General features: G+C 39.0%; 21 non-coding genes across 21 annotated transcripts; all 21 read right to left on the bottom strand.

Moving 5' to 3' along the window:
* Nucleotides 1-448: 448 nt before the first annotated feature.
* On the bottom strand, nucleotides 449-567 carry LOC141311372 (5S ribosomal RNA). Its single transcript, XR_012348833.1, has one exon. It is a non-coding gene; the product is annotated as a 5S ribosomal RNA (ribosomal RNA).
* An 84-nt stretch (nucleotides 568-651) lies between these two features.
* On the bottom strand, nucleotides 652-770 carry LOC141309931 (5S ribosomal RNA). The gene has a single exon (XR_012347477.1). It is a non-coding gene; the product is annotated as a 5S ribosomal RNA (ribosomal RNA).
* A 753-nt stretch (nucleotides 771-1,523) lies between these two features.
* On the bottom strand, nucleotides 1,524-1,642 carry LOC141311371 (5S ribosomal RNA). Its single transcript, XR_012348831.1, has one exon. It is a non-coding gene; the product is annotated as a 5S ribosomal RNA (ribosomal RNA).
* Nucleotides 1,643-2,395: 753 nt separating this feature from the next.
* LOC141311370 (5S ribosomal RNA) lies at nucleotides 2,396-2,514 on the bottom strand. The gene has a single exon (XR_012348830.1). It is a non-coding gene; the product is annotated as a 5S ribosomal RNA (ribosomal RNA).
* Nucleotides 2,515-2,598: 84 nt separating this feature from the next.
* LOC141309930 (5S ribosomal RNA) lies at nucleotides 2,599-2,717 on the bottom strand. The gene has a single exon (XR_012347476.1). It is a non-coding gene; the product is annotated as a 5S ribosomal RNA (ribosomal RNA).
* A 753-nt stretch (nucleotides 2,718-3,470) lies between these two features.
* LOC141311369 (5S ribosomal RNA) lies at nucleotides 3,471-3,589 on the bottom strand. Its single transcript, XR_012348829.1, has one exon. It is a non-coding gene; the product is annotated as a 5S ribosomal RNA (ribosomal RNA).
* A 753-nt stretch (nucleotides 3,590-4,342) lies between these two features.
* LOC141311367 (5S ribosomal RNA) lies at nucleotides 4,343-4,461 on the bottom strand. The gene has a single exon (XR_012348827.1). It is a non-coding gene; the product is annotated as a 5S ribosomal RNA (ribosomal RNA).
* Nucleotides 4,462-4,545: 84 nt separating this feature from the next.
* On the bottom strand, nucleotides 4,546-4,664 carry LOC141310330 (5S ribosomal RNA). Its single transcript, XR_012347874.1, has one exon. It is a non-coding gene; the product is annotated as a 5S ribosomal RNA (ribosomal RNA).
* Nucleotides 4,665-5,417: 753 nt separating this feature from the next.
* Nucleotides 5,418-5,536, bottom strand: LOC141311365 (5S ribosomal RNA). Its single transcript, XR_012348826.1, has one exon. It is a non-coding gene; the product is annotated as a 5S ribosomal RNA (ribosomal RNA).
* A 6,616-nt stretch (nucleotides 5,537-12,152) lies between these two features.
* Nucleotides 12,153-12,271, bottom strand: LOC141311364 (5S ribosomal RNA). The gene has a single exon (XR_012348825.1). It is a non-coding gene; the product is annotated as a 5S ribosomal RNA (ribosomal RNA).
* Nucleotides 12,272-13,024: 753 nt separating this feature from the next.
* Nucleotides 13,025-13,143, bottom strand: LOC141311363 (5S ribosomal RNA). Its single transcript, XR_012348824.1, has one exon. It is a non-coding gene; the product is annotated as a 5S ribosomal RNA (ribosomal RNA).
* Nucleotides 13,144-13,896: 753 nt separating this feature from the next.
* Nucleotides 13,897-14,015, bottom strand: LOC141311362 (5S ribosomal RNA). Its single transcript, XR_012348823.1, has one exon. It is a non-coding gene; the product is annotated as a 5S ribosomal RNA (ribosomal RNA).
* A 2,192-nt stretch (nucleotides 14,016-16,207) lies between these two features.
* On the bottom strand, nucleotides 16,208-16,326 carry LOC141311361 (5S ribosomal RNA). The gene has a single exon (XR_012348822.1). It is a non-coding gene; the product is annotated as a 5S ribosomal RNA (ribosomal RNA).
* Nucleotides 16,327-16,410: 84 nt separating this feature from the next.
* On the bottom strand, nucleotides 16,411-16,529 carry LOC141311360 (5S ribosomal RNA). Its single transcript, XR_012348820.1, has one exon. It is a non-coding gene; the product is annotated as a 5S ribosomal RNA (ribosomal RNA).
* A 753-nt stretch (nucleotides 16,530-17,282) lies between these two features.
* LOC141311359 (5S ribosomal RNA) lies at nucleotides 17,283-17,401 on the bottom strand. Its single transcript, XR_012348819.1, has one exon. It is a non-coding gene; the product is annotated as a 5S ribosomal RNA (ribosomal RNA).
* A 753-nt stretch (nucleotides 17,402-18,154) lies between these two features.
* On the bottom strand, nucleotides 18,155-18,273 carry LOC141311358 (5S ribosomal RNA). Its single transcript, XR_012348818.1, has one exon. It is a non-coding gene; the product is annotated as a 5S ribosomal RNA (ribosomal RNA).
* Nucleotides 18,274-18,357: 84 nt separating this feature from the next.
* LOC141311357 (5S ribosomal RNA) lies at nucleotides 18,358-18,476 on the bottom strand. Its single transcript, XR_012348817.1, has one exon. It is a non-coding gene; the product is annotated as a 5S ribosomal RNA (ribosomal RNA).
* A 753-nt stretch (nucleotides 18,477-19,229) lies between these two features.
* On the bottom strand, nucleotides 19,230-19,348 carry LOC141311354 (5S ribosomal RNA). Its single transcript, XR_012348815.1, has one exon. It is a non-coding gene; the product is annotated as a 5S ribosomal RNA (ribosomal RNA).
* A 753-nt stretch (nucleotides 19,349-20,101) lies between these two features.
* LOC141311353 (5S ribosomal RNA) lies at nucleotides 20,102-20,220 on the bottom strand. Its single transcript, XR_012348814.1, has one exon. It is a non-coding gene; the product is annotated as a 5S ribosomal RNA (ribosomal RNA).
* An 84-nt stretch (nucleotides 20,221-20,304) lies between these two features.
* On the bottom strand, nucleotides 20,305-20,423 carry LOC141311352 (5S ribosomal RNA). Its single transcript, XR_012348813.1, has one exon. It is a non-coding gene; the product is annotated as a 5S ribosomal RNA (ribosomal RNA).
* Nucleotides 20,424-21,176: 753 nt separating this feature from the next.
* On the bottom strand, nucleotides 21,177-21,295 carry LOC141311351 (5S ribosomal RNA). The gene has a single exon (XR_012348812.1). It is a non-coding gene; the product is annotated as a 5S ribosomal RNA (ribosomal RNA).
* Nucleotides 21,296-21,767: the final 472 nt, after the last annotated feature.

Raw genomic sequence — 21,767 nt, 5'->3', positions numbered from 1 at the left:
TGTTAAAAGAATACAGTTCATTTGTCCATACCCTAAAAACAGTCCAAGAATCCCAGTGTGTTGATAAGTCCAATGTGAGTGTCCACCGGTGTATATACAATCCACAGAAAGTGTAATCCAAAGTTTGCAGGTGGTGAATGGAAAGGTGAGCTCTAAAATTAGCAACTCCTCAATCCAACAGTTTGGTGACTGTCCTTTGTTTGTCATGCTGCTCTCTTATACAGTTGTACTTCCTGCTTCCTGTCATGTGTCTAGTCACATGGCAGGCCAACCATCCATTTTTTAAAGACACACACTCACTTAAAATGTTAAGAGTAATAAAATGGCCTAAAAAACATGTAAAACACTTAAAACTCTATAATACATTTAAATGATTGTAATAAATAGAGCGGTAAAACACGTCTTTCTAAAAGCCAGCATATTATATAAATAGTGAAGAAAAGGCAAAAGCTTACAGCACCTGGTATTCCCAGGCGGTCTCCCATCCAAGTACTAAGCAGGCCCGACGCTGCTTAGCTTCCGAGATCAGACGAGATCGGGCGCTCTCAGCGCGGTATGGCCGTAAGCGAGGGCTGCTCCAAAAAGTGGGCTATTTAAAGATCAGCCTCCGTAAAAGCCAGCATATTATATAAATAGTGAAGAAAAGGCAAAAGCTTACAGCACCTGGTATTCCCAGGCGGTCTCCCATCCAAGTACTAAGCAGGCCCGACGCTGCTTAGCTTCCGAGATCAGACGAGATCGGGCGCTCTCAGCGCGGTATGGCCGTAAGTGAGGGCTGCTCCAAAAAGTGGGCTATTTAAAGATCAGCCTCCGTAAAAGCCAGCATATTATATAAATAGTGAAGAAAAGGCAAAAGCTTACAGCACCTGGTATTCCCAGGCGGTCTCCCATCCAAGTGTAACAATCGGCCTTATCAGCCGAGTTACAAGACTAAAATGGGATCAGATTTAACTGTGAGAGATGACTAGTGGTTAAAAGAATGAGACATAAAAGAAGATTGGTTTAAATAGATTTGGTTTATTTACAAGGTTCACATAAAAGACTTTAAAACAACACGATAAAACGAGGTAAACGCTGTTAAAAGAATACAGTTCATTTGTCCATACCCTAAAAACAGTCCAAGAATCCCAGTGTGTTGATAAGTCCAATGTGAGTGTCCACCGGTGTATATACAATCCACAGAAAGTGTAATCCAAAGTTTGCAGGTGGTGAATGGAAAGGTGAGCTCTAAAATTAGCAACTCCTCAATCCAACAGTTTGGTGACTGTCCTTTGTTTGTCATGCTGCTCTCTTATACAGTTGTACTTCCTGCTTCCTGTCATGTGTCTAGTCACATGGCAGGCCAACCATCCATTTTTTAAAGACACACACTCACTTAAAATGTTAAGAGTAATAAAATGGCCTAAAAAACATGTAAAACACTTAAAACTCTATAATACATTTAAATGATTGTAATAAATAGAGCGGTAAAACACGTCTTTCTAAAAGCCAGCATATTATATAAATAGTGAAGAAAAGGCAAAAGCTTACAGCACCTGGTATTCCCAGGCGGTCTCCCATCCAAGTACTAAGCAGGCCCGACGCTGCTTAGCTTCCGAGATCAGACGAGATCGGGCGCTCTCAGCGCGGTATGGCCGTAAGCGAGGGCTGCTCCAAAAAGTGGGCTATTTAAAGATCAGCCTCCGTAAAAGCCAGCATATTATATAAATAGTGAAGAAAAGGCAAAAGCTTACAGCACCTGGTAATCCCAGGCGGTCTCCCATCCAAGTGTAACAATCGGCCTTATCAGCCGAGTTACAAGACTAAAATGGGGTCAGATTTAACTGTGAGAGATGACTAGTGGTTAAAAGAATGAGACATAAAAGAAGATTGGTTTAAATAGATTTGGTTTATTTACAAGGTTCACATAAAAGACTTTAAAACAACACGATAAAACGAGGTAAACGCTGTTAAAAGAATACAGTTCATTTGTCCATACCCTAAAAACAGTCCAAGAATCCCAGTGTGTTGATAAGTCCAATGTGAGTGTCCACCGGTGTATATACAATCCACAGAAAGTGTAATCCAAAGTTTGCAGGTGGTGAATGGAAAGGTGAGCTCTAAAATTAGCAACTCCTCAATCCAACAGTTTGGTGACTGTCCTTTGTTTGTCATGCTGCTCTCTTATACAGTTGTACTTCCTGCTTCCTGTCATGTGTCTAGTCACATGGCAGGCCAACCATCCATTTTTTAAAGACACACACTCACTTAAAATGTTAAGAGTAATAAAATGGCCTAAAAAACATGTAAAACACTTAAAACTCTATAATACATTTAAATGATTGTAATAAATAGAGCGGTAAAACACGTCTTTCTAAAAGCCAGCATATTATATAAATAGTGAAGAAAAGGCAAAAGCTTACAGCACCTGGTATTCCCAGGCGGTCTCCCATCCAAGTACTAAGCAGGCCCGACGCTGCTTAGCTTCCGAGATCAGACGAGATCGGGCGCTCTCAGCGCGGTATGGCCGTAAGCGAGGGCTGCTCCAAAAAGTGGGCTATTTAAAGATCAGCCTCCGTAAAAGCCAGCATATTATATAAATAGTGAAGAAAAGGCAAAAGCTTACAGCACCTGGTATTCCCAGGCGGTCTCCCATCCAAGTACTAAGCAGGCCCGACGCTGCTTAGCTTCCGAGATCAGACGAGATCGGGCGCTCTCAGCGCGGTATGGCCGTAAGTGAGGGCTGCTCCAAAAAGTGGGCTATTTAAAGATCAGCCTCCGTAAAAGCCAGCATATTATATAAATAGTGAAGAAAAGGCAAAAGCTTACAGCACCTGGTATTCCCAGGCGGTCTCCCATCCAAGTGTAACAATCGGCCTTATCAGCCGAGTTACAAGACTAAAATGGGATCAGATTTAACTGTGAGAGATGACTAGTGGTTAAAAGAATGAGACATAAAAGAAGATTGGTTTAAATAGATTTGGTTTATTTACAAGGTTCACATAAAAGACTTTAAAACAACACGATAAAACGAGGTAAACGCTGTTAAAAGAATACAGTTCATTTGTCCATACCCTAAAAACAGTCCAAGAATCCCAGTGTGTTGATAAGTCCAATGTGAGTGTCCACCGGTGTATATACAATCCACAGAAAGTGTAATCCAAAGTTTGCAGGTGGTGAATGGAAAGGTGAGCTCTAAAATTAGCAACTCCTCAATCCAACAGTTTGGTGACTGTCCTTTGTTTGTCATGCTGCTCTCTTATACAGTTGTACTTCCTGCTTCCTGTCATGTGTCTAGTCACATGGCAGGCCAACCATCCATTTTTTAAAGACACACACTCACTTAAAATGTTAAGAGTAATAAAATGGCCTAAAAAACATGTAAAACACTTAAAACTCTATAATACATTTAAATGATTGTAATAAATAGAGCGGTAAAACACGTCTTTCTAAAAGCCAGCATATTATATAAATAGTGAAGAAAAGGCAAAAGCTTACAGCACCTGGTATTCCCAGGCGGTCTCCCATCCAAGTACTAAGCAGGCCCGACGCTGCTTAGCTTCCGAGATCAGACGAGATCGGGCGCTCTCAGCGCGGTATGGCCGTAAGCGAGGGCTGCTCCAAAAAGTGGGCTATTTAAAGATCAGCCTCCGTAAAAGCCAGCATATTATATAAATAGTGAAGAAAAGGCAAAAGCTTACAGCACCTGGTAATCCCAGGCGGTCTCCCATCCAAGTGTAACAATCGGCCTTATCAGCCGAGTTACAAGACTAAAATGGGGTCAGATTTAACTGTGAGAGATGACTAGTGGTTAAAAGAATGAGACATAAAAGAAGATTGGTTTAAATAGATTTGGTTTATTTACAAGGTTCACATAAAAGACTTTAAAACAACACGATAAAACGAGGTAAACGCTGTTAAAAGAATACAGTTCATTTGTCCATACCCTAAAAACAGTCCAAGAATCCCAGTGTGTTGATAAGTCCAATGTGAGTGTCCACCGGTGTATATACAATCCACAGAAAGTGTAATCCAAAGTTTGCAGGTGGTGAATGGAAAGGTGAGCTCTAAAATTAGCAACTCCTCAATCCAACAGTTTGGTGACTGTCCTTTGTTTGTCATGCTGCTCTCTTATACAGTTGTACTTCCTGCTTCCTGTCATGTGTCTAGTCACATGGCAGGCCAACCATCCATTTTTTAAAGACACACACTCACTTAAAATGTTAAGAGTAATAAAATGGCCTAAAAAACATGTAAAACACTTAAAACTCTATAATACATTTAAATGATTGTAATAAATAGAGCGGTAAAACACGTCTTTCTAAAAGCCAGCATATTATATAAATAGTGAAGAAAAGGCAAAAGCTTACAGCACCTGGTATTCCCAGGCGGTCTCCCATCCAAGTACTAAGCAGGCCCGACGCTGCTTAGCTTCCGAGATCAGACGAGATCGGGCGCTCTCAGCGCGGTATGGCCGTAAGCGAGGGCTGCTCCAAAAAGTGGGCTATTTAAAGATCAGCCTCCGTAAAAGCCAGCATATTATATAAATAGTGAAGAAAAGGCAAAAGCTTACAGCACCTGGTATTCCCAGGCGGTCTCCCATCCAAGTACTAAGCAGGCCCGATGCAGCTTAGCTTCCGAGATCAGACGAGATCGGGCGCTCTCAGCGCGGTATGGCCGTAAGCGAGGGCTGCTCCAAAAAGTGGGCTATTTAAAGATCAGCCTCCGTAAAAGCCAGCATATTATATAAATAGTGAAGAAAAGGCAAAAGCTTACAGCACCTGGTATTCCCAGGCGGTCTCCCATCCAAGTGTAACAATCGGCCTTATCAGCCGAGTTACAAGACTAAAATGGGATCAGATTTAACTGTGAGAGATGACTAGTGGTTAAAAGAATGAGACATAAAAGAAGATTGGTTTAAATAGATTTGGTTTATTTACAAGGTTCACATAAAAGACTTTAAAACAACACGATAAAACGAGGTAAACGCTGTTAAAAGAATACAGTTCATTTGTCCATACCCTAAAAACAGTCCAAGAATCCCAGTGTGTTGATAAGTCCAATGTGAGTGTCCACCGGTGTATATACAATCCACAGAAAGTGTAATCCAAAGTTTGCAGGTGGTGAATGGAAAGGTGAGCTCTAAAATTAGCAACTCCTCAATCCAACAGTTTGGTGACTGTCCTTTGTTTGTCATGCTGCTCTCTTATACAGTTGTACTTCCTGCTTCCTGTCATGTGTCTAGTCACATGGCAGGCCAACCATCCATTTTTTAAAGACACACACTCACTTAAAATGTTAAGAGTAATAAAATGGCCTAAAAAACATGTAAAACACTTAAAACTCTATAATACATTTAAATGATTGTAATAAATAGAGCGGTAAAACACGTCTTTCTAAAAGCCAGCATATTATATAAATAGTGAAGAAAAGGCAAAAGCTTACAGCACCTGGTATTCCCAGGCGGTCTCCCATCCAAGTACTAAGCAGGCCCGACGCTGCTTAGCTTCCGAGATCAGACGAGATCGGGCGCTCTCAGCGCGGTATGGCCGTAAGCGAGGGCTGCTCCAAAAAGTGGGCTATTTAAAGATCAGCCTCCGTAAAAGCCAGCATATTATATAAATAGTGAAGAAAAGGCAAAAGCTTACAGCACCTGGTAATCCCAGGCGGTCTCCCATCCAAGTGTAACAATCGGCCTTATCAGCCGAGTTACAAGACTAAAATGGGGTCAGATTTAACTGTGAGAGATGACTAGTGGTTAAAAGAATGAGACATAAAAGAAGATTGGTTTAAATAGATTTGGTTTATTTACAAGGTTCACATAAAAGACTTTAAAACAACACGATAAAACGAGGTAAACGCTGTTAAAAGAATACAGTTCATTTGTCCATACCCTAAAAACAGTCCAAGAATCCCAGTGTGTTGATAAGTCCAATGTGAGTGTCCACCGGTGTATATACAATCCACAGAAAGTGTAATCCAAAGTTTGCAGGTGGTGAATGGAAAGGTGAGCTCTAAAATTAGCAACTCCTCAATCCAACAGTTTGGTGACTGTCCTTTGTTTGTCATGCTGCTCTCTTATACAGTTGTACTTCCTGCTTCCTGTCATGTGTCTAGTCACATGGCAGGCCAACCATCCATTTTTTAAAGACACACACTCACTTAAAATGTTTAGAGTAATAAAATGGCCTAAAAAACATGTAAAACACTTAAAACTCTATAATACATTTAAATGATTGTAATAAATAGAGCGGTAAAACACGTCTTTCTAAAAGCCAGCATATTATATAAATAGTGAAGAAAAGGCAAAAGCTTACAGCACCTGGTATTCCCAGGCGGTCTCCCATCCAAGTACTAAGCAGGCCCGACGCTGCTTAGCTTCCGAGATTTTTTTTTTTTTTTTTTTTTTTTTTTTTTTAGACGAGATCGGGCGCACTTTTTTTTTTTTTTTTTTTTTTTCCTCCTTTATTTAAAAAATTAAAATTTTGTTACATTTCAGAGATTCACAAGTTTTCCTTAGGTGTTACAACATTTGTGTTTAACATATTTTACATATTTCCCCATAACCACTTTATTGTATGGTCTTTGAATTCAATCATAGGGTTTCCCTTCACCAATATTTCAATAAAAACCTCCTCCTTCTCATGTGATAAAAGATAGTTCTGTATCAAGTTTACAACAATATCCATCCTGTTTTTAAACATAATCCATACATCCACCTTTTTTCCATCATATTTTGCCATGTTCCTCCTTAACCAAATTACATATTTTGCCACTGTTACACATATATTAAAAACATACATTTTACAATCTTCCATACCAAATAGAAACATTTTTTCCCATTTCTTTTGTTCCTCCACATATTTCTTTCCCAAAAGCAGTTTTGCGATTTTTTTTAACTTTCTCATAAAATCTTCCAATTTTTCACAATAGAAAAACAAATGCCGTAAACCTTCCCCTTCTTTTCTGCATACTTTACATATATCATCTTGTTCAAGTCCTATTTTACACAGTCTCATTTCAGTTAAAATACAATTGTGTCTCAATAAGTAGTTAAAATTTTCTAAAACTGGTTCAATATACTTTAATCTTACATTTCCCCATATTTCCTTTTCATTCAAATCATCATACCTTTCTTTCCAGTAGCTGAGTGCTACTGGTTTCGTAAAAGCCCTTGACCTAAAAACCACATACAAATTTTTCACTGTACATTCTTTCAATTTGATTTTTTCCCCAGCAGTCTTTTTAAGATATACCTCCGGCAATTCATTCTCATCACCTGTCTCATTATTGTCAATTTTTTCAATCCATTCCTTTGGTATTGCTTTTTTCAACTCTTCATATTGTTTCTGTAATCTTGTTTTATACACTCTTTTAAAATCATCCGCCACAGCATCCACAATAACTTGTAATGGTAAATATCCTTTTATCACTTCATATAATACATCTTTTACCTGTCTTATGCCTCCATCCCACCATTCCTTATAGTATACTACATTCCCCTCATTTACAATATTTGGGTTTAAGAAAAGAGGCTGTTCTAAAATCTGAGCTCTTCCTTTTGGTAAAATCTGTACATTTTCTAAAAATTCACCCCATGTCTCTAAAACCTCCATATAAAACCTTGGTATTCCTGCTGTCATCCAATTTTTAACCTTCATCCATAAAACATTACACCCCATTTTAAAAAGACCACATTTTTCCAGAAAGTATTCCATCACACATTTCCAAATTACTTCCTTCCTTGTTTCCAAAAAATGTTGAACATTTTTAATTCTTAAAGATTTCATTCTTAAAAAAGTGTCTAAAAGCCCCAAACCTCCTTCCTTAATATCTCCAATCAATGTTTGATATGCAATCTTGGCTCTCCCCTTTCCCCATAAAAACTTTAAAACCCCTTCTTTGATTTTCTTATAATACCCTTGAGGCAATGGGGTTACTGCCAACACATACCAAACTTTAGAAAGCAATAAAGCATTAATAATTAAAACTTTCCCCTTCAAAGTCAAATTTCTGGTCTGCCAAAATCTTAATCTTTTCTCAATTCCAATTAAAACTCCCTCCCAATTCAAATTATCTGTCTTATTAAAATCCATCCCTACCCAAATTCCTAAAATTTTAATCATCTCCTTTTCTTCTTTGAATGGTATGTGTTGTGATATTTCTTGTACATTTCCAATCCTCATACACACACTTTTCCCCACGTTCACTTTTGCTCCTGAACCATTACAATAGCGCTCTAAGATCCCCATTGCCTCTTTAATACTCTGAATATCTTCAACCAACAAAGTAGTATCGTCCGCGTATTGATACACCGGTTCTCTTTTTTCATTTTTCTCAATTTGTATTGCTTTTATGTTTCTGTCTGCCTTTATAGCCAAACCTAAAGGTTCAGCTACCAGCGTGTATAATAAGGCAGACAATGGACATCCTTGTCTTATCGACCTTGTTGGCTGAAAACATTCAGTTAAAAAACCATTACATTTTATACAAGTTAAAACATCCTTATAAAAAATTCGTATCCATTTTCTAAATTTTTCCCCAAACCCGAAACCTTTAAGAACCTCCAATAAAAACTCATGTTCTACTCTGTCAAACGCCTTCTCCAGATCTAAGCTAATTAAAAACCCCCCTTTATCTTTCTCTTTCATATAATATATTGTGTCTCTTATACTTTTAACCACATCTGCTATGTCTTTTCCTTGCACCCCATATGCTTGTGTTGTTTTAATAATCTTGGGTAAAATACTTTTTAATCTATTGGCTAAAACCTTTGCTAAAATTTTAAAATCTGTATTCAGCATTGTTATTGGTCTAAAATTCTTGAGATCTTTTGAATCACCTCTTCTTTTGTATATAATTTTTATCATTCCTATTTTCATTGTTTCACTCAATATCCCTTTCTTAAAAATTTCTTCATAAACCTCTTTTAAAATCGGTACTAATAGCTCTTTAAATTCCTTATAGAATTCATTTGTTAGACCGTCTACCCCTGGACTTTTCCTTGTCGATAATTGTTGGATTGCAATCTCTATTTCTTCTGCTTTAATATCCTCATCACAGAATTTCTTGTCTTCTTTATTTACCTTTGTTTGGATTTGTTTTATTAAAAATTCTTCATCTTCTCTTTTTATTCCTTGTTTTTTAAACAAGTCCATATAAAATTGCCTAACTGTTTTTAAAATTCCTTCCGTTTCCGTCTCTAAATTGCCATCTTTGTTTAAAACCTCTTTTATTAGATCTGCTTTTTGTCTGTTTCTTTCCAGATTAAAGAAAAATTGTGTACATCTTTCTCCCTCTACGGCATACTTTGCTTTACTTCTTACTATTGCACCTTTACACTTTTCTTCTTCCATTAATTTTAGCTTATCTTGTAACATTACTATTTCCTCAATATTCCCTTTCCCCATCTTCTCCGCCTCTTTTCTTAGCTCATTTTCTAGCTTCTTCCTTAACAGTTGTTCTTTTTGTCTTTTGATTTTTTGAAAAAATTGACTATACTCCATTGAGCTTTTCTTTATCTCCCACTTAACATTATCCCACCAAATTACTTTATCTTCCTTATACATATCATTTTTTAGATTTCCTTCTACCACCTTTTTAATTCTGTCCTTAAAATCATCACTCTTTAAAACCTCCGCATTTAAAATCCATACCCCTCTTCCTCTTTCCACTTTTGTAAAATCTATTGTCAAATGCAATAAAGAATGATCACTCAACCCTACAACTTCATAAAATACATCCTTTATCATCCCTTCCATTTCCTTCATACATAGAACATAATCTATTCTACTTTGTTTTAGCTCTTTTAAAACCATCTGTCTTCTAGAAAAAGTTCTTCTTGTTCTGTTTCTTTCCCTCCAAACATCAATCAATTGGCAATCCTCCATCATCTTTTTCAATTCTTCTCTACCTTTATCTATTCTAAAAACCATGTTACTTGCCAAGTCTAATTCCGTAAAAACAGTATTAAAATCTCCAATCAAAATACCCTTTTCCCATATTCTTACATTGTCAGATATTTTACTAAAAAACCTTTTCTTTTCTTTCTCTTCATTTGGGGCGTGAATGTTATAAATAATTAAATTCTCTTCTCCTTTTTCTATTTTCACTGCTAAGCTTTTCCCCATTTTATCATCATATATCACTTGTTCTTTTCCTCCTATTCTTCTACTGGTTAAAATAGCTACACCACTTCCCACATTTTCTTCTCCATTATTAAAATACATATTCCCATCCCATTTTGTTTGGAACCTTTTCATACTTTCATTTTTCCAATTTGTTTCTTGCAACACAATCACATCAATTCCTTTACATAATACACACATCATCTCAAATTTTTCCATATTCATCAAACCTCTAGCATTCCATGATATCAGTTTTAAAAACATTGAAAAAAGGTGAAAAAAAAATTGAGTAGATAATTAATGTGTAAAAGAATTAATAATATATTCAAAAAAAAGGGGGGGGCTAATCTTCTTCCTCCTCCTCCTCCTCCATTAACACCTGAAAACTATTGACCCATTTAGAATTTTCTGCATCCTTATTCTGTTCTTTTCTTCTCTTTCTCTTTGCACCTTCAATATTGGGTTTTACCTTAATAGTCCTTCTTCTTACTACTTCTTTTCCGTCCCTCCATCTGTCTGTCTTTTCCAGTTCTTTATTTTCCTCCCATGCACCTATTGTTTGCTCTTCCTTGCTTTTTAGTTCTTGAATCTCCATTGCCTCTAAAGTTCTCTGTGTTAATTCCAGCGGTGTCCATATCTCTTCCCTCTCTCCTTTCTGAAAGGTCCCCAACTCCTCTTGGTTTTCTCTTTCTTTAATTTGCTCCAAGTCACCTTTTGTTTGCTCTTCCTTGCTTTTTGGTTCTTTATTCTCCATTGTCTCGAAAGTTCTCTGTGTTATTTCCAAAGGTGTCCATATATTTTCCATTTCCCCTTCCTGAGAGTTCTCAATTACCTCTTGATTTTCTACGTTGGCTTCTTTATTTGTTTCCTTTTCTGTCCCAGCCTCTTCCTCATTTTCCACTTCCTCAATTTCTGTTTCTTTCAACATTTGCCTTCCTTCATTGAAAATTTCTTCATTATGTAATACGTTCTCCCCCTCCATCCAACACTCGCATCTTACCAGCACTCTTCTGCAATCCGGGCACTTTATTGCCTCACAATCTCTTGCGAAGTGTCCTTGCTCCTCGCACTGAAAACACTTGAATTCCGGACAGTCTTTGAACATATGCCCTGGACTCATACACAACCGACAGGTTTTCACCTGCCGATCGTGTAAAATCCGGCAATATTGTGTTCCTTCCTCCGTGTTAAATTTTGTGCTATATGGGAGCGACACCACTTCCTTCGGGAATTTAACCCTTAGGTACCTCGTACCGTCTGCAATTTCTGTGCCCGGATACATCCTCCTTCTAATATCAGATGCTGGTGTTACTCCCCAATCTTTTAATTTATCAAGAATCTCTGAATCTTCAATGTAGGCCGGCAAATGTATGAAGGAAACCACATATTCTCTATCCTGCAAATGTCTTATTTTGCACATTTTTCCTTTTATCTTTAATTCATCATCCAAGTCTTTGCAATCCTCTTTACTCCTCAGTGTTATTTCATATTCCTTTGTTTGCCTAGGTCTTACTGCCAGTATCTTACCTCCTCCAATTCTTTCATTCACTGCTTTTATAATATCCTCCGCTCTTGCATCTCTCAACTCCACCATATCCACAATCACTGTTGCCTCTTTGGAGTACTTCTTTTTGTAATCCGTTCGTTTCTGTCCATCTCGTTGTCTTATTTCCCGCCCATTTTCTGTTTCGTCTCGTCTTTCTCCAGGCATATACACGTCTTCACCTTGTAATCTGTCCGTTCTTGAAGCCATAATCACTACAAAAACTTCCCAGACAGCACAATGCTGCTGGGAAGCTTAGCCACTAACAAAAAAACAAATCAAAAATAAGAAAAAACAACTGTCCACAAACCAAACAAATAAAAAACAAAACAGAGTGAGCCTTTCTCACCCACTGCAGCCGAACACTTCCTGTTTTACCAGCAACTCACTAGCGCCCCCAGGGTGGTATGGCCGTAAGCGAGGGCTGCTCCAAAAAGTGGGCTATTTAAAGATCAGCCTCCGTAAAAGCCAGCATATTATATAAATAGTGAAGAAAAGGCAAAAGCTTACAGCACCTGGTATTCCCAGGCGGTCTCCCATCCAAGTACTAAGCAGGCCCGACGCTGCTTAGCTTCCGAGATCAGACGAGATCGGGCGCTCTCAGCGCGGTATGGCCGTAAGCGAGGGCTGCTCCAAAAAGTGGGCTATTTAAAGATCAGCCTCCGTAAAAGCCAGCATATTATATAAATAGTGAAGAAAAGGCAAAAGCTTACAGCACCTGGTATTCCCAGGCGGTCTCCCATCCAAGTGTAACAATCGGCCTTATCAGCCGAGTTACAAGACTAAAATGGGATCAGATTTAACTGTGAGAGATGACTAGTGGTTAAAAGAATGAGACATAAAAGAAGATTGGTTTAAATAGATTTGGTTTATTTACAAGGTTCACATAAAAGACTTTAAAACAACACGATAAAACGAGGTAAACGCTGTTAAAAGAATACAGTTCATTTGTCCATACCCTAAAAACAGTCCAAGAATCCCAGTGTGTTGATAAGTCCAATGTGAGTGTCCACCGGTGTATATACAATCCACAGAAAGTGTAATCCAAAGTTTGCAGGTGGTGAATGGAAAGGTGAGCTCTAAAATTAGCAACTCCTCAATCCAACAGTTTGGTGACTGTCCTTTGTTTGTCATGCTGCTCTCTTATACAGTTGTACTTCCTGCTTCCTGTCATGTGTCTAGTCACATGGCAGGCCGACCATCCATTTTTTAAAGACACACACTCACTTAAAATGTTAAGAGTAATAAAATGGCCTAAAAAACATGTAAAACACTTAAAACTCTATAATACATTTAAATGATTGTAATAAATAGAGCGGTAAAACACGTCTTTCTAAAAGCCAGCATATTATATAAATAGTGAAGAAAAGGCAAAAGCTTACAGCACCTGGTATTCCCAGGCGGTCTCCCATCCAAGTACTAAGCAGGCCCGACGCTGCTTAGCTTCCGAGATCAGACGAGATCGGGCGCTCTCAGCGCGGTATGGCCGTAAGCGAGGGCTGCTCCAAAAAGTGGGCTATTTAAAGATCAGCCTCCGTAAAAGCCAGCATATTATATAAATAGTGAAGAAAAGGCAAAAGCTTACAGCACCTGGTAATCCCAGGCGGTCTCCCATCCAAGTGTAACAATCGGCCTTATCAGCCGAGTTACAAGACTAAAATGGGGTCAGATTTAACTGTGAGAGATGACTAGTGGTTAAAAGAATGAGACATAAAAGAAGATTGGTTTAAATAGATTTGGTTTATTTACAAGGTTCACATAAAAGACTTTAAAACAACACGATAAAACGAGGTAAACGCTGTTAAAAGAATACAGTTCATTTGTCCATACCCTAAAAACAGTCCAAGAATCCCAGTGTGTTGATAAGTCCAATGTGAGTGTCCACCGGTGTATATACAATCCACAGAAAGTGTAATCCAAAGTTTGCAGGTGGTGAATGGAAAGGTGAGCTCTAAAATTAGCAACTCCTCAATCCAACAGTTTGGTGACTGTCCTTTGTTTGTCATGCTGCTCTCTTATACAGTTGTACTTCCTGCTTCCTGTCATGTGTCTAGTCACATGGCAGGCCAACCATCCATTTTTTAAAGACACACACTCACTTAAAATGTTAAGAGTAATAAAATGGCCTAAAAAACATGTAAAACACTTAAAACTCTATAATACATTTAAATGATTGTAATAAATAGAGCGGTAAAACACGTCTTTCTAAAAGCCAGCATATTATATAAATAGTGAAGAAAAGGCAAAAGCTTACAGCACCTGGTATTCCCAGGCGGTCTCCCATCCAAGTACTAAGCAGGCCCGACGCTGCTTAGCTTCCGAGATCAGACGAGATCGGGCGCTCTCAGCGCGGTATGGCCGTAAGCGAGGGCTGCTCCAAAAAGTGGGCTATTTAAAGATCAGCCTCCGTAAAAGCCAGCATATTATATAAATAGTGAAGAAAAGGCAAAAGCTTACAGCACCTGGTAATCCCAGGCGGTCTCCCATCCAAGTGTAACAATCGGCCTTATCAGCCGAGTTACAAGACTAAAATGGGGTCAGATTTAACTGTGAGAGATGACTAGTGGTTAAAAGAATGAGACATAAAAGAAGATTGGTTTAAATAGATTTGGTTTATTTTAGGGCTGTCAAAATTAACGCGTTAATCGCGCGTTAACGCAAATTCATTTTAACGGCACTAATTTTATTAACGCGCGATTAACGCAGCGCGCTTTTCTGTTTGACCCACTACCTAGCCCATAGTTAAAGAAATGGATGCAGTGCTGCCAACCTAGCAAAAAGTGTCTAGCAACAATACATAAACACATAATTGGACAAACCTAATATAGTTTCTGAGGCTCTTCGGTTTTGCTGAACGTGCGCGAGGTCTCCCAATGAATGCGCGCGCACCTCCCTCTCTTCATATCTGCGTCTGCTCTGTTCAGCGAGCGGCAGTGGAGCAGCGCTTTCAGTTAAAACAGATGTTATGTTCATTCCAGTGCTTGAAGTGGGCCGGTACGCAGGTACTTCTGTATTTTATCCTTTTGCGTACACCGGCACTTCTGCCATATTTAATGAATGCAAGCGGAGTCGGGCTACGTTAGGATTGTTGCTGTGGGGTTGATGCGTAAAGCCACATACGAGTATGCACGCGAAAACGGCGTATTAAATGCACGTCAAACCCATGCATAATTGCATATCATATGTACGCCAAAGTTAATTTCAGCTTGTTAATAGCACGCCAAATAGAAACAGAAAGTCGTGCTAGTGCGCATTTGCATTTGCATGAGACCAGGCTCTCCAATCAGTACATTATAACCAAAACAATACATTTAAACATAAAAGAAGCAGGTTTTTGGGATCACATAACTTTAAATGGCTAAACTCCTAAAAAGTCAAAGGATCCTGAAGGCATTCAAACAGGAAGTTAAAAACAACGATAATAATGCAGGGAATAGTGACTTATGTCCAGATGCCGGTAAATGATTCTTTTCAGTGATTGAATCATGATCATAATTCAGGATTTTTTTTTCAGTTATTATTTCATATTACTTTGGTTGTCTGATAACAGAAATATTACATCAAAACAATGGAAACAGTTTTGTTGAGAACTTGGCTGCATCAAATGACAGTATGTGGGCACAGAGAGGCAAACAAATGTAATAATAAATGTAGATTTTGCATGTTCAGAAGAAGTGAGCTGCCCTGTCCTGCAAATAATGTAAACAGGCTTGTGTAAGTAAATTGCTCAGTGCAAAGAAAGAGAAGTAATGGGAACCTGGTGTTTCTATGTTCTTTTTTCATGTGTCTAATAGACATGAACAAGTTATTTGAAAAACATCTATGACATTTGAAACAAGTTAGTCTTCATGTCCAGTATGGTTTCACTGATAATAAACACATATTTGCTTAAAGCATCCATGCCAATGTTGATTAGAGTATTAAAAACTTTAAAAAGTGTTAATTTAAGGTACATTTAGAACAGATAAAAATGTGCGATTAATCGCGAGTTAACTCAAGACAACCATGCGATTAATCGCGATTAAAAAATTTAATCGATTGACAGCCCTAGTTTATTTACAAGGTTCACATAAAAGACTTTAAAACAACACGATAAAACGAGGTAAACGCTGTTAAAAGAATACAGTTCATTTGTCCATACCCTAAAAACAGTCCAAGAATCCCAGTGTGTTGATAAGTCCAATGTGAGTGTCCACCGGTGTATATACAATCCACAGAAAGTGTAATCCAAAGTTTGCAGGTGGTGAATGGAAAGGTGAGCTCTAAAATTAGCAACTCCTCAATCCAACAGTTTGGTGACTGTCCTTTGTTTGTCATGCTGCTCTCTTATACAGTTGTACTTCCTGCTTCCTGTCATGTGTCTAGTCACATGGCAGGCCAACCATCCATTTTTTAAAGACACACACTCACTTAAAATGTTAAGAGTAATAAAATGGCCTAAAAAACATGTAAAACACTTAAAACTCTATAATACATTTAAATGATTGTAATAAATAGAGCGGTAAAACACGTCTTTCTAAAAGCCAGCATATTATATAAATAGTGAAGAAAAGGCAAAAGCTTACAGCACCTGGTATTCCCAGGCGGTCTCCCATCCAAGTACTAAGCAGGCCCGACGCTGCTTAGCTTCCGAGATCAGACGAGATCGGGCGCTCTCAGCGCGGTATGGCCGTAAGCGAGGGCTGCTCCAAAAAGTGGGCTATTTAAAGATCAGCCTCCGTAAAAGCCAGCATATTATATAAATAGTGAAGAAAAGGCAAAAGCTTACAGCACCTGGTATTCCCAGGCGGTCTCCCATCCAAGTACTAAGCAGGCCCGACGCTGCTTAGCTTCCGAGATCAGACGAGATCGGGCGCTCTCAGCGCGGTATGGCCGTAAGCGAGGGCTGCTCCAAAAAGTGGGCTATTTAAAGATCAGCCTCCGTAAAAGCCAGCATATTATATAAATAGTGAAGAAAAGGCAAAAGCTTACAGCACCTGGTATTCCCAGGCGGTCTCCCATCCAAGTGTAACAATCGGCCTTATCAGCCGAGTTACAAGACTAAAATGGGATCAGATTTAACTGTGAGAGATGACTAGTGGTTAAAAGAATGAGACATAAAAGAAGATTGGTTTAAATAGATTTGGTTTATTTACAAGGTTCACATAAAAGACTTTAAAACAACACGATAAAACGAGGTAAACGCTGTTAAAAGAATACAGTTCATTTGTCCATACCCTAAAAACAGTCCAAGAATCCCAGTGTGTTGATAAGTCCAATGTGAGTGTCCACCGGTGTATATACAATCCACAGAAAGTGTAATCCAAAGTTTGCAGGTGGTGAATGGAAAGGTGAGCTCTAAAATTAGCAACTCCTCAATCCAACAGTTTGGTGACTGTCCTTTGTTTGTCATGCTGCTCTCTTATACAGTTGTACTTCCTGCTTCCTGTCATGTGTCTAGTCACATGGCAGGCCAACCATCCATTTTTTAAAGACACACACTCACTTAAAATGTTAAGAGTAATAAAATGGCCTAAAAAACATGTAAAACACTTAAAACTCTATAATACATTTAAATGATTGTAATAAATAGAGCGGTAAAACACGTCTTTCTAAAAGCCAGCATATTATATAAATAGTGAAGAAAAGGCAAAAGCTTACAGCACCTGGTATTCCCAGGCGGTCTCCCATCCAAGTACTAAGCAGGCCCGACGCTGCTTAGCTTCCGAGATCAGACGAGATCGGGCGCTCTCAGCGCGGTATGGCCGTAAGCGAGGGCTGCTCCAAAAAGTGGGCTATTTAAAGATCAGCCTCCGTAAAAGCCAGCATATTATATAAATAGTGAAGAAAAGGCAAAAGCTTACAGCACCTGGTAATCCCAGGCGGTCTCCCATCCAAGTGTAACAATCGGCCTTATCAGCCGAGTTACAAGACTAAAATGGGGTCAGATTTAACTGTGAGAGATGACTAGTGGTTAAAAGAATGAGACATAAAAGAAGATTGGTTTAAATAGATTTGGTTTATTTACAAGGTTCACATAAAAGACTTTAAAACAACACGATAAAACGAGGTAAACGCTGTTAAAAGAATACAGTTCATTTGTCCATACCCTAAAAACAGTCCAAGAATCCCAGTGTGTTGATAAGTCCAATGTGAGTGTCCACCGGTGTATATACAATCCACAGAAAGTGTAATCCAAAGTTTGCAGGTGGTGAATGGAAAGGTGAGCTCTAAAATTAGCAACTCCTCAATCCAACAGTTTGGTGACTGTCCTTTGTTTGTCATGCTGCTCTCTTATACAGTTGTACTTCCTGCTTCCTGTCATGTGTCTAGTCACATGGCAGGCCAACCATCCATTTTTTAAAGACACACACTCACTTAAAATGTTAAGAGTAATAAAATGGCCTAAAAAACATGTAAAACACTTAAAACTCTATAATACATTTAAATGATTGTAATAAATAGAGCGGTAAAACACGTCTTTCTAAAAGCCAGCATATTATATAAATAGTGAAGAAAAGGCAAAAGCTTACAGCACCTGGTATTCCCAGGCGGTCTCCCATCCAAGTACTAAGCAGGCCCGACGCTGCTTAGCTTCCGAGATCAGACGAGATCGGGCGCTCTCAGCGCGGTATGGCCGTAAGCGAGGGCTGCTCCAAAAAGTGGGCTATTTAAAGATCAGCCTCCGTAAAAGCCAGCATATTATATAAATAGTGAAGAAAAGGCAAAAGCTTACAGCACCTGGTATTCCCAGGCGGTCTCCCATCCAAGTACTAAGCAGGCCCGACGCTGCTTAGCTTCCGAGATCAGACGAGATCGGGCGCTCTCAGCGCGGTATGGCCGTAAGCGAGGGCTGCTCCAAAAAGTGGGCTATTTAAAGATCAGCCTCCGTAAAAGCCAGCATATTATATAAATAGTGAAGAAAAGGCAAAAGCTTACAGCACCTGGTATTCCCAGGCGGTCTCCCATCCAAGTGTAACAATCGGCCTTATCAGCCGAGTTACAAGACTAAAATGGGATCAGATTTAACTGTGAGAGATGACTAGTGGTTAAAAGAATGAGACATAAAAGAAGATTGGTTTAAATAGATTTGGTTTATTTACAAGGTTCACATAAAAGACTTTAAAACAACACGATAAAACGAGGTAAACGCTGTTAAAAGAATACAGTTCATTTGTCCATACCCTAAAAACAGTCCAAGAATCCCAGTGTGTTGATAAGTCCAATGTGAGTGTCCACCGGTGTATATACAATCCACAGAAAGTGTAATCCAAAGTTTGCAGGTGGTGAATGGAAAGGTGAGCTCTAAAATTAGCAACTCCTCAATCCAACAGTTTGGTGACTGTCCTTTGTTTGTCATGCTGCTCTCTTATACAGTTGTACTTCCTGCTTCCTGTCATGTGTCTAGTCACATGGCAGGCCAACCATCCATTTTTTAAAGACACACACTCACTTAAAATGTTAAGAGTAATAAAATGGCCTAAAAAACATGTAAAACACTTAAAACTCTATAATACATTTAAATGATTGTAATAAATAGAGCGGTAAAACACGTCTTTCTAAAAGCCAGCATATTATATAAATAGTGAAGAAAAGGCAAAAGCTTACAGCACCTGGTATTCCCAGGCGGTCTCCCATCCAAGTACTAAGCAGGCCCGACGCTGCTTAGCTTCCGAGATCAGACGAGATCGGGCGCTCTCAGCGCGGTATGGCCGTAAGCGAGGGCTGCTCCAAAAAGTGGGCTATTTAAAGATCAGCCTCCGTAAAAGCCAGCATATTATATAAATAGTGAAGAAAAGGCAAAAGCTTACAGCACCTGGTAATCCCAGGCGGTCTCCCATCCAAGTGTAACAATCGGCCTTATCAGCCGAGTTACAAGACTAAAATGGGGTCAGATTTAACTGTGAGAGATGACTAGTGGTTAAAAGAATGAGACATAAAAGAAGATTGGTTTAAATAGATTTGGTTTATTTACAAGGTTCACATAAAAGACTTTAAAACAACACGATAAAACGAGGTAAACGCTGTTAAAAGAATACAGTTCATTTGTCCATACCCTAAAAACAGTCCAAGAATCCCAGTGTGTTGATAAGTCCAATGTGAGTGTCCACCGGTGTATATACAATCCACAGAAAGTGTAATCCAAAGTTTGCAGGTGGTGAATGGAAAGGTGAGCTCTAAAATTAGCAACTCCTCAATCCAACAGTTTGGTGACTGTCCTTTGTTTGTCATGCTGCTCTCTTATACAGTTGTACTTCCTGCTTCCTGTCATGTGTCTAGTCACATGGCAGGCCAACCATCCATTTTTTAAAGACACACACTCACTTAAAATGTTAAGAGTAATAAAATGGCCTAAAAAACATGTAAAACACTTAAAACTCTATAATACATTTAAATGATTGTAATAAATAGAGCGGTAAAACACGTCTTTCTAAAAGCCAGCATATTATATAAATAGTGAAGAAAAGGCAAAAGCTTACAGCACCTGGTATTCCCAGGCGGTCTCCCATCCAAGTACTAAGCAGGCCCGACGCTGCTTAGCTTCCGAGATCAGACGAGATCGGGCGCTCTCAGCGCGGTATGGCCGTAAGCGAGGGCTGCTCCAAAAAGTGGGCTATTTAAAGATCAGCCTCCGTAAAAGCCAGCATATTATATAAATAGTGAAGAAAAGGCAAAAGCTTACAGCACCTGGTATTCCCAGGCGGTCTCCCATCCAAGTACTAAGCAGGCCCGACGCTGCTTAGCTTCCGAGATCAGACGAGATCGGGCGCTCTCAGCGCGGTATGGCCGTAAGCGAGGGCTGCTCCAAAAAGTGGGCTATTTAAAGATCAGCCTCCGTAAAAGCCAGCATATTATATAAATAGTGAAGAAAAGGCAAAAGCTTACAGCACCTGGTATTCCCAGGCGGTCTCCCATCCAAGTGTAACAATCGGCCTTATCAGCCGAGTTACAAGACTAAAATGGGGTCAGATTTAACTGTGAGAGATGACTAGTGGTTAAAAGAATGAGACATAAAAGAAGATTGGTTTAAATAGATTTGGTTTATTTACAAGGTTCACATAAAAGACTTTAAAACAACACGATAAAACGAGGTAAACGCTGTTAAAAGAATACAGTTCATTTGTCCATACCCTAAAAACAGTCCAAGAATCCCAGTGTGTTGATAAGTCCAATGTGAGTGTCCACCGGTGTATATACAATCCACAGAAAGTGTAATCCAAAGTTTGCAGGTGGTGAATGGAAAGGTGAGCTCTAAAATTAGCAACTCCTCAATCCAACAGTTTGGTGACTGTCCTTTGTTTGTCATGCTGCTCTCTTATACAGTTGTACTTCCTGCTTCCTGTCATGTGTCTAGTCACATGGCAGGCCAACCATCCATTTTTTAAAGACACACACTCACTTAAAATGTTAAGAGTAATAAAATGGCCTAAAAAACATGTAAAACACTTAAAACTCTATAATACATTTAAATGATTGTAATAAATAGAGCGGTAAAACACGTCTTTCTAAAAGCCAGCATATTATATAAATAGTGAAGAAAAGGCAAAAGCTTACAGCACCTGGTATTCCCAGGCGGTCTCCCATCCAAGTACTAAGCAGGCCCGACGCTGCTTAGCTTCCGAGATCAGACGAGATCGGGCGCTCTCAGCGCGGTATGGCCGTAAGCGAGGGCTGCTCCAAAAAGTGGGCTATTTAAAGATCAGCCTCCGTAAAAGCCAGCATATTATATAAATAGTGAAGAAAAGGCAAAAGCTTACAGCACCTGGTATTCCCAGGCGGTCTCCCATCCAAGTGTAACAATCGGCCTTATCAGCCGAGTTACAAGACTAAAATGGGATCAGATTTAACTGTGAGAGATGACTAGTGGTTAAAAGAATGAGACATAAAAGAAGATTGGTTTAAATAGATTTGGTTTATTTACAAGGTTCACATAAAAGACTTTAAAACAACACGATAAAACGAGGTAAACGCTGTTAAAAGAATACAGTTCATTTGTCCATACCCTAAAAACAGTCCAAGAATCCCAGTGTGTTGATAAGTCCAATGTGAGTGTCCACCGGTGTATATACAATCCACAGAAAGTGTAATCCAAAGTTTGCAGGTGGTGAATGGAAAGGTGAGCTCTAAAATTAGCAACT

Source organism: Garra rufa, unplaced genomic scaffold (genome assembly GCF_049309525.1).
Source record: "Garra rufa unplaced genomic scaffold, GarRuf1.0 hap1_unplaced_003, whole genome shotgun sequence".
In the NCBI taxonomy this organism is placed as follows: domain Eukaryota; kingdom Metazoa; phylum Chordata; class Actinopteri; order Cypriniformes; family Cyprinidae; genus Garra; species Garra rufa.
This window is presented reverse-complemented; position numbering and strand designations above follow the sequence as displayed.